At 31.7% G+C, this 9399-nt stretch overlaps 1 long non-coding RNA gene across 11 annotated transcripts; it reads right to left on the bottom strand.

Annotated features, from left to right (window-relative positions):
- Positions 1–1989: 1989 nt before the first annotated feature.
- LOC145305311 (uncharacterized) lies at positions 1990–5119 on the bottom strand. Of its 11 annotated transcripts, none has more exons than XR_013874567.1 (4): positions 4714–5118; positions 3614–3978; positions 3295–3342; positions 1990–2542 (listed from the first exon to the last, which is right to left on the bottom strand). It is a non-coding gene; the product is annotated as an uncharacterized LOC145305311 (long non-coding RNA). The 11 variants fall into 11 exon arrangements; XR_013874572.1 differs by having other exon boundaries at positions 3689–3978; positions 4714–5103; XR_013874564.1 differs by lacking the exon at positions 1990–2542 and adding an exon at positions 2996–3100 and having other exon boundaries at positions 3290–3342; positions 4714–5119.
- Between the last annotated feature and the right edge of the window lie 4280 nt (positions 5120–9399).

Genomic DNA, 9399 nt, shown 5'->3' with positions numbered 1-9399 from the left:
GAACTTCGCCAGCTTGGACAGTTACATTCTGACCTTGGCCTGCCAGCAGTTGAGGAGGCGGGTAGAGGCGGTGATTGATGCTGGCGGCGATTTTATTCAATGATCTAATAGTCATATACCTAATTTGCTCCCCAGTTTTTAAGATTTAATAAAATCTTTAAAATTGACGATTTTATGTTTATTTGTTTACAATTTAGAAAAAGTCCCTAGATATGTGGCGCACCCTGTATATCTTAAATTAAGTGCTTTTCCTATGCTTTTGAAGATATTGGATCCAAATCTTTATAGGGTGTCAATAATTACCCAAAGTTTAGGTATCTTTAAAAAAACGGTGGCGGAACTGCCGTTCGCCGCCAAAAAAACAACATTGTCTTTAAAAAATTTTGTTGGCGGGGGGCGGCGGTCCCGCCGCCGTTTTTTTGAAAGATACCAAAATTTGGGGTAATTATTGACACAACCCAAAAGATTTTACCCAATTATCTCTAAAACTAAGGGAGTAGCGCCCAAAATAAAATTGCTGGTATGGCGTGGCACAAGTCACCATATTTTACCCCCCCCCCCCTTTCTTCATTGCATATACGGATACCCCACAACATTGATTTCCTTCTTTAAAAGTCTTCAATTCTATTCGAAGTTATCTATCATCCCTGTTTTAGCTTAACTTTAGATAAAAGATTAAAACATTATAGTTATATTCTCCCACAAAATCGTTATACAGGGTGCACCACATAAATCCGGACTTTTTCTTATTTTTAAACAAATAAACATAAAATCGTCAATTTTAAAGATTTTATTGAATTTCAAAAACTGGGAAGCAATCTAGGTATATGACTATTAGATTATTTAATACTAGCGGCTACGCCCCTAGAAGCCTCTAGGGGCACTCAATGTAGGAAGGGGAAAAGTCGACCTCGTCCAATTTTAAATTTATTTTTAAACAAATAAACATAAAATCGTCAATTTTAAAGATTTTATTGAATTTTAAAAACTGGGAAGCAACCTAGGTATTTGACTATTAGATTATTTAATAAAATCGCTGCCAGTCTCAATCACCACCTCTACCCGCCCGCCGACCCTGGTCACAATGTCACTGTTCAAGCAGGCGAAGTTCTCCATGATAGGAGCAATGAGAGAGGTCTTTTTGGTATGGGCGCGTCTATTGGTTCATGCTTTAATGGCGCTCCAGGCCCAAAAGTCCATTGGATTAAGATCGGGGCTTCTGGGAGGCCACATCTCCTTAAGGAGTGAGTAACAGCAGGATCCAAATTAACCTCTCTTTAAAGCTACCCTTTGACATGGTGGCTCTCATTTGGGCCACAGTTTAGCTAGAACAACGTTTTATACCTTTTTAAAAATGGCACGAAGATTAAGATAGGGTTATCAGCGCAATACATAGTCTAAAACGAGTTTCAAGGTGCCATATGGGCCACTGAAGTCAAGAACCGAGAAATTTTTAGGATTTTTGACGTTTTTGACATCTTAAAATCTACCATGGTTCACTTTGTCGGAGTACTACAGCCAAGTCAGCTGGGATAGAGAGCTTTAGTCTTTTCTAGTGTTTTTACTAGGTATCTGATAGTATCTCCATCAAGTTTCATTAGTCCATCTCACCTACAGATGGGCTGAGGTCAGATTTAGTAGGCCCAAGTCATAGATCCACGGTAATTTATCTGCGCAATTCGAATCTGCCTTGTTGAACATATGCGCGGCCAGCTCGGCGTACACGTCCTCCATCGTCCAAAGATTTTCATGGGCTAAAAGGTCATTACCTAAGCTTTATATAGTGGGGTCAAACGTCCTGATTGGCGCTATGGCCGTTTAAAAAAAGTCCGGATTTATGTGGCGCACCCTGTATATCTTTCCTTGACCTATAAAAAGATTCATTGCAAAGGAGAAACATTCTTTTCAGCAGTTAGCAAAATCAGATTAGGTACACACAGACAAGACATTGTTTTTCTTTATATAAGGATGACAAAAGAAGAAAAAATATTTAAAATTAAGTTTTTATTTGATTGGTATTTATATTAAAATTAAGTAAAAGTAGATAATATATTTTCATAAGGCAATACATATATCAATACAATTCTAAAAAAACAAAAATTAGGAATCATACAAATCCTAAAAAAACTCGATCTAGGTTTGTTCTTGCATGATATTGAAAAAGTCTAGTTTTATTCTTAAACAAATAAGAATGACAACATCCATAAAAGCGAAATGGAAGGACAAACTAAATTTAAAACTGAATAAGCAAAATATAAATGCATAAGTCTTATCAAAATTGTAAGAATTTTTTTGCAAAGCTTCTAAAATACAGTATACTGTTTAAGAACATACTTAAACTTTTACAATATAACATTTAATATAATATAATATTTAAATACAAAGTTTGAGATTAATAATACAATTATAGCCTGTTTAAATTAACGTAAAGAGCTAACTTCCTAGATGGAACAACCGTAAATAAAGAAAAGCTTTGTTTTAAACAAAATCACATAATAATAATAATAGAATTAGGCATATAAAAGGAATAAAATAAGTATAACTAAAATATAGGCATAATGTATCCATTGATGTAAAAAAATAAACTTGAATGCAGGGAATGGACATAAGATTGGTCCTGAAGGTTATGTAATCCCTTTCATGGCAACGCCCCTTAAGGGGCGATTCGTCGTATTTTTAAAATGTCTTTTGATAAGTTATTTTAGGTTAGGTAAGGTTATATTGGGTTTGGTGATTGCCCCGTAAGGGTTAGGCAATTGACCCCGCAGGAGCTAGAAATAGGAGAAAAGATGCTGTGAAAATACAAAGAAACTCCTTTACAAGGGGCGTTGCCACGAAAAGGACCATACCCCATTTTCTTATTAATTTTCTCTAAAAGTTTGGAGACTTATTTTATTGTCTTATTCCTAAAAATCCATGCATAAATAAAAATTGTCCCTGGGATTCCATTCTAAAGATAAATTATTGAACACAAGTTTTGGAAGTGTAATATTGCTTAGGTATAAGTTATAAAATATGTCAAATGTATGAGTAGATTTTGATAATTGCCATTAATTTTCAGTCAAGATTATAAAATTAACAAAAATACTGGTAATATCATCTTAGAATTTTTTTTTTCAATTTTGAAAATTTAAGTACACCCCCCCCCCCCCCCCACAGCGAACTATGAACTCTGGCCGCAGCGCTCGGCTCCCTAGCCTAAAACCTAACCTAAAGTAGTTGTTTGTCGGGGGGTACTCAAATTTTCAAAATTGAAAAAAAAAATTCTAAGAGGATAACGCCAAAATACTTTACTTAAAACATCAACAGTATACATAAACTTGGAGAAGGGCGAATGTGACACTTTTAAAACAAAAACTTAAAATCAAAGGCAATTTTCCACGGATTTTCTTTGCCTTTTCTCGCAAAATCAGACAATTTGTAAACATCCAAGACATGCACTTTTTTATTGACATATGTTTTCAATATTTAAACATATTAAAAAAATCAAATAATTCAAGTGTCATATAAATATAAGGAAATTTTGTTCTTGAAATGATTCAAAATTATTTAAATTCGCGAGAAAAAGCAAAATAAATTCAACGGAAATTAGCGATTTTCAGCTAGAGCGGACGTTCTTCGCAGTTCCACATTATTCCTCAACTGCCATGCCAAATATCAGTGCTGTAATTATTTTTTTCTTAGTTACGTTCTATTGACATTAAGTTTTGGTTTTAAAAATATCAAACCGACCCCCCCCCCCCTTTCAACTTTCTTTCATTATAATTAAATTCATTTAGTATCTTGTTCTTTTCATTAAGTGCAGCAAAATGTCACAAAATATTGTACAAAAATATGCTTTATAGTTAGCTTTGGGGAGCAACCAGGTTTCTATCACTTATTTTTATTTATCACTCCAATATATTCAAATTAGGTACTTTAAGATGTTTTTAGCACTGTCCACGAGCTAAAGTTTTTTGGATTGTGTTCAAATATCATCTGAAAATAAAAATAATAATAAATTTTTGTCAAATAAGAATTAGAGTCAAATAATGATTAAGAAATATAGAGTGACAGCTATAATTTTATCATATCGGAAGTAGTGACATTTTTAGAGAGTTGCCAAGCTTATACTAAATTGTTAGAAAAAAAAACTTGAGCAACAGATAAAATGATTTTAAAAAGGTGTAAATAATCAGTTATCTGTTATACATAAACAGACTACCAATCTAAGGGGCTGCTATTCAGCTAATTAATTCCATTTCAAATTGTCGAAAATTAAATATTTTGTTGGTTTGAGTTTGAGAAAAACTTGTTTTTATGTACCTGAAGGGAAAAGGGTAAGAGAGGGGAGAAATAAGAACGGGGGTTGAGGGGAAATTTTTACTTTCCAATTAAAACCTCTAATACATAAAATAAGCCTTACTACTAAAATCATTGACTGAAATTTAACATCTCCAATATAATACAGAGGAAAGGGAATGCCATGACTTTAAAAAGTAATACTCGATCATTACCGTGCACTATTAGGACTTCCAGGTTGTGCAATGAAAAATAATTAATGTTAAGATTCATAAGTGTGCTGTGCATAGATGGAGAATCTAACTATATAAGAGACACCCCCCCCCCCCCCAAAAAAAAAATAATAGAAATTGCACTGAACCAATAACAGGCATAACTGATAATCATAGACTATTAAGTAGATCTTTTTTGATAATAACTTAATTCAATTACCTTTTATATAATAATGTTGTGCATACGGTTAGCTGATGGCTGCGTTACTGTACGTATTTATAAATCAAATCAAAAATCATTATTTCTGAAACAAAAAATAGTTGTAATTAATTGGGATACGAATAAATATTATGTAATGAATATATAGGTTCAACTCTGTTTTTTGGGATGGAAGGGTGTCTGGTTTCTTGTCTTGGATGGATAAATACATGTATTTGTTTTTGTTTTATCGCAATAACTTAAACTGAAATTAATTGTAAACTTTTTAAAATTTAAACATAAAAATTTCTTAGGTACATAGGTATTTAATTACACAACCCTCGAGAATGCCACAATAAGTAGGTAGCAAACACTAACAAAAAACATTTTTGTTGTAACGAACTGAATGAATTTTTCAAAATGTTTGGAAATTTTCACAGCTTTATAATGTGATTTTTAGGGGAAACGCTTTGTAGTAAAGAAATGTATGTAAATTATTTACAGCAAAACTACCATGTAAACTATGCAGTGGACTGAATAAAAATTATTTTAGAATTATAGATTTACTTTGCTTACAAAATAAATTAATTAATTCCCGACAACCAATTAAAGAAAGTAACAGCTGACTAATGTTTACATTAAATTTAATAAAACGTCCGCAAGAGTGACTTTCACAAGTAAGTTTGGTCATTTTCTTTTAACTACTTTTTTCCCCCGAATAAAATTTCTTTAATTAGAAAAACATCTTAAATTTATTTTAGATGTTTAAGGCCAGATATGCAAAGATTCATGACAATTAATTAAAGTACTTTTAGAGGAAAATTTATCAAGGGACAAAATAGCTAAAAATAGAGTCCTTAAAAGTTGGGATTTCGGGCTTTAGTAAAAACCTCTCTATATTTTGTGCAACGTACAAAGAAACTGAATTTTTTTGAGAGATTTTGACTAGAAAGGTGGGTGTTTTTATTGTAAATATCGAATCAGTTACAGGCAACCTAAAATTATGACAAAGATGAGCTTTTAATTTTGCTTCTAGGCTTTGCAAATTAATTTTAAAAATTTTCGTATGAGCATTGGGATTCTTTCAAAAATTTCATGTACTATAAAATGTCATTTTAAAATGTCTATAACTTTTTTGTTATTGAAGCTGGAGGCTTCAAATTTTGGGTGTTGGGTCTACTTGTGGCAGTCTTTCAGCAGTTAGAGCGGGGTATTTCTTGCAGGCTTCCTTTAACATTAAACATTAAAGTTGTTTTTTACTTATCCTAACATTTTACATATTACAATGTCTTAAAACTTCGTCTTACTTTTGACCGTTCCATTGTCTTATGGAGTAGACAGCAAAAAGACAAACGGCAATGGCCTATCAACAAGGCAGGGTGGGAGGGGATATTGGAATGTAAATTAGACTGTTGCCCAAAGTATGTTGTTCGTTGTTAATAAAAACTTTGGATACTTTATTAAAGGGGTAGTTGCACGAAATGCATTTCAACTTAATTATTTTTCCTAGTTAATGGGTTAAACTACATTTATATTGCATATATTTGAAAAAATTTCAATTTTCTACCACGTAGTTTTTAAAATAACAAAGACTTGAAAATCGTCTTTTTGTGATATATGCAATTTAAAAAGACTATTTTCAGGTCATATTTAAAAACTACGTGGTAGAAGATTGAAATTCTTTCAAATATTTGCCATATAAATGTAGTTTAACCAATTAACCAGGAAAAAATATGCGGTTCACTAAATTAAGTTCAAATGCATTTCGTGCAACTACCCCTTTGGTTAATTTTCAACCAATAATCTAAATTGGTAATTTGGTTTATCGTAGTTGGGGGCACAATAAAAACATTGATGTACATCCCTAATAAAAATAAACAAAATTATCCCTTCTGTAGATTTAAATTATTGGTTGAAATGTTTAAACCAACCAATTAAGATGCAATAAAAGTAAACAACATGTTTTAAACTTTGGATGCCAGTGTAATTAGAGTTTAATACCCCTTTCTATGTTTTTTTCAAGTATGTACAACATTATATTTTGACGCTTGTCCATTTGTCAGAATCCCTATGTCTAGAATAATATAATGGTTGGTCATTTTAAATATTTTAATACAATCAAATGTCTACCAGAAGTTTTTTTTGCAAAAAAATATATAATTCATATGTCTAAAGCCAAGACTTTCAGGGATTTTAAGGGGATAAGACAATGGCCGATAAATTAATGTCCATAACAATGAAGATAAATAAATTACCCTTTGGTAGATTACATTTCGAGTTTATAACACACTTAACTTAATGAACCAACTAATTAAAATTCAAAGTTGTTACGCTAACGAATAAGAAACTTTCACCCCCTGCAAGACTTCAGTCTAAGTAAGATAATTAGGATTCAACCCCCCCCCCCCCCCAACAAATCTTTAAAAGTACGCAATTCTGTCTTATGCGGTTTTAAGAGATTTAAGGGATAGGACAATGAAAGTTGAATTGATTTGCAACCAACCATTCAAGATTTCATAGAAGTACCCAAGGAATATAGTCCACCGAATTAGATTCAATGGTTATAAAACTTTGGGCAACATTCGAACGAGATCTCGAATCGAGATTGCTTTAGGCTATCTATTTTTTTTTAAAAAAGCTTAAGTAAGTAACTAATGCTTGGTTTAATGACATCGCTATCATTTAGATTTAATATATCAAAAGATTAAATCTGTTTTCCTCCACTCCTTAGATATACTAATAATATATTATTTTATTAAGCCTTATAAAATTGTTTCATCTTCCATTTATCCATCCCTGTACCACGCGTGATGTATAATAAGGGAAGGAGGGGACAATGGGACTGGTCCCCAAAGTTTATGATAACGTTTTCTTATTTGTTCAACAACTTTGGTGACTTTTATTAAACTTTGATTGGTTGGTTCATTAAGATGAGTGACCAAACTTTTCAACAAATCCTTATATTCAACAGAAGACTTACTTTTGTGTATCCTCATTGGGGATGTACATCAATTTATCAGTTATTGTCTATCCATGTATATCACGAATGATGTATAATTGACAACGAAGGCTAACTAACAATCAAACTTCAGGCCTTGAATGTCGACCAAATGTCCTCGATATTGCGAATTTTTAAAAAAAATAATACCAGGGATCTTAAGGGATAAGACAATGGATGATAAATTAATGTACATCCTTTATGACAAAAAGCAAAATTACTCCTCCTTGAGATTAAAAATAATTTGAAACAACCTATGAAGATTTAATTAAAGTATCCATAAAAATATTTTTGCGCTAAAAAAATGATGTGATTATAAAACTAAAATAGGGTACAAGTGTAATTTACAATCCAATGTCCTCTCCCTCCCTCCCTGTATAATTAGCAATGAATTTCAACAAATTATTTGGCATATATGTATATTGCGCAGTTTCCACAGACATGCTGCGGCAGTAAAATGACAGTAGTTTTATTACACTAGTCCCCAAAGTCTTACAATAAAGTTTTCTTATTCGTTTGCTTAAAAACCTTGGGTCCAAACGTTTCAACCACTAATTGTAATCTAAAGAAGTGTATCATCATTGGGGATGTACATGAATTTATCGTCTTATCCCTTAAGATCCCTGAAATTTACTGCCATACTAAAGTATAACATCAAAATTAAAATGAAATACTTGGAATATAAAATACAATAATTTTTATGTTTAAATTCTGACTTTTAAAGCTAGTAAATATTGGGGGGAATAAAAGGGTTGTAGATTTAGCAGGGAGGGAGGGGACACTGGACTGTAAATCATAATGGTACCCAAAGTTTTATAAACATGTTCTCAACTTCTCTATTGGTCTCTTCAAACTATCAGTGTTCAAACTTTCAACCAAAAACATTAATCTATAAAGGGGTAATCTTGTAAATCATCATTGGGGAAGTACATCAATTTATCCTCCATAGTCTTATCCCCTAAGATACCTGAATATTTGGACACAATTAGATTCAGTTGAATATTTTATTTATTTTGCCAATTGTTTCAACAACGAAAGTTATAAATCAAGGTAGATTATTTATCTAATTAAAATAGATGAAGAGATAAATAGATAAATAATCTACAATTCGTAATTCGCATGTCTAATAAAAATATTCCTTTAAATATTAAATTTACCAATATTCGTGGGCTTGGATTTTTTTCAAAAGGAAAATTAAACTTATCTAAGGTTCCTTTTAAGATTAAAGAATTAACGTGTTCAGCTAACTAAGTTTCTAAACGCAAAAAATCAATATACAGGAACCATGTTCAACCTTATTCAACATTTAAAGCAAAAACACGATGTATTTTACTCAAAATTGAGACACAAAGAGTTTCAGAAAACAAAAGATTTTGATTCACAAATTAATATGTTATATAATAAGATTGAAACTTATCCTGATAAAGATTCTTTGCAAAGCATTCAGGACATTATTCAGACGCAGCAAGAATATTTTAAGAATTTGGTTAGTTCAAGGGCAGAAATATATTATATGAGATATCTTCTGCTAGATGGTAAACCAAATTATCTTACATATCAAAATATGAAACCAAAGAAAAAGAACAGTTACAATTTACTAATAGACAATGAAATGACTGATTGTCCTGAAAAAATTGTAAATAAACTAGGCAAAATTCATGCTGCATCTGTCTGTCCTGATTATATTCCTAAAACTGATTTAAACGGAC

Source organism: Acartia tonsa, chromosome 14 (assembly GCF_053477335.1).
Source record: "Acartia tonsa isolate MP-2025a chromosome 14, ASM5347733v1, whole genome shotgun sequence".
NCBI classification, from domain to species: domain Eukaryota; kingdom Metazoa; phylum Arthropoda; class Copepoda; order Calanoida; family Acartiidae; genus Acartia; species Acartia tonsa.
This window is presented reverse-complemented; position numbering and strand designations above follow the sequence as displayed.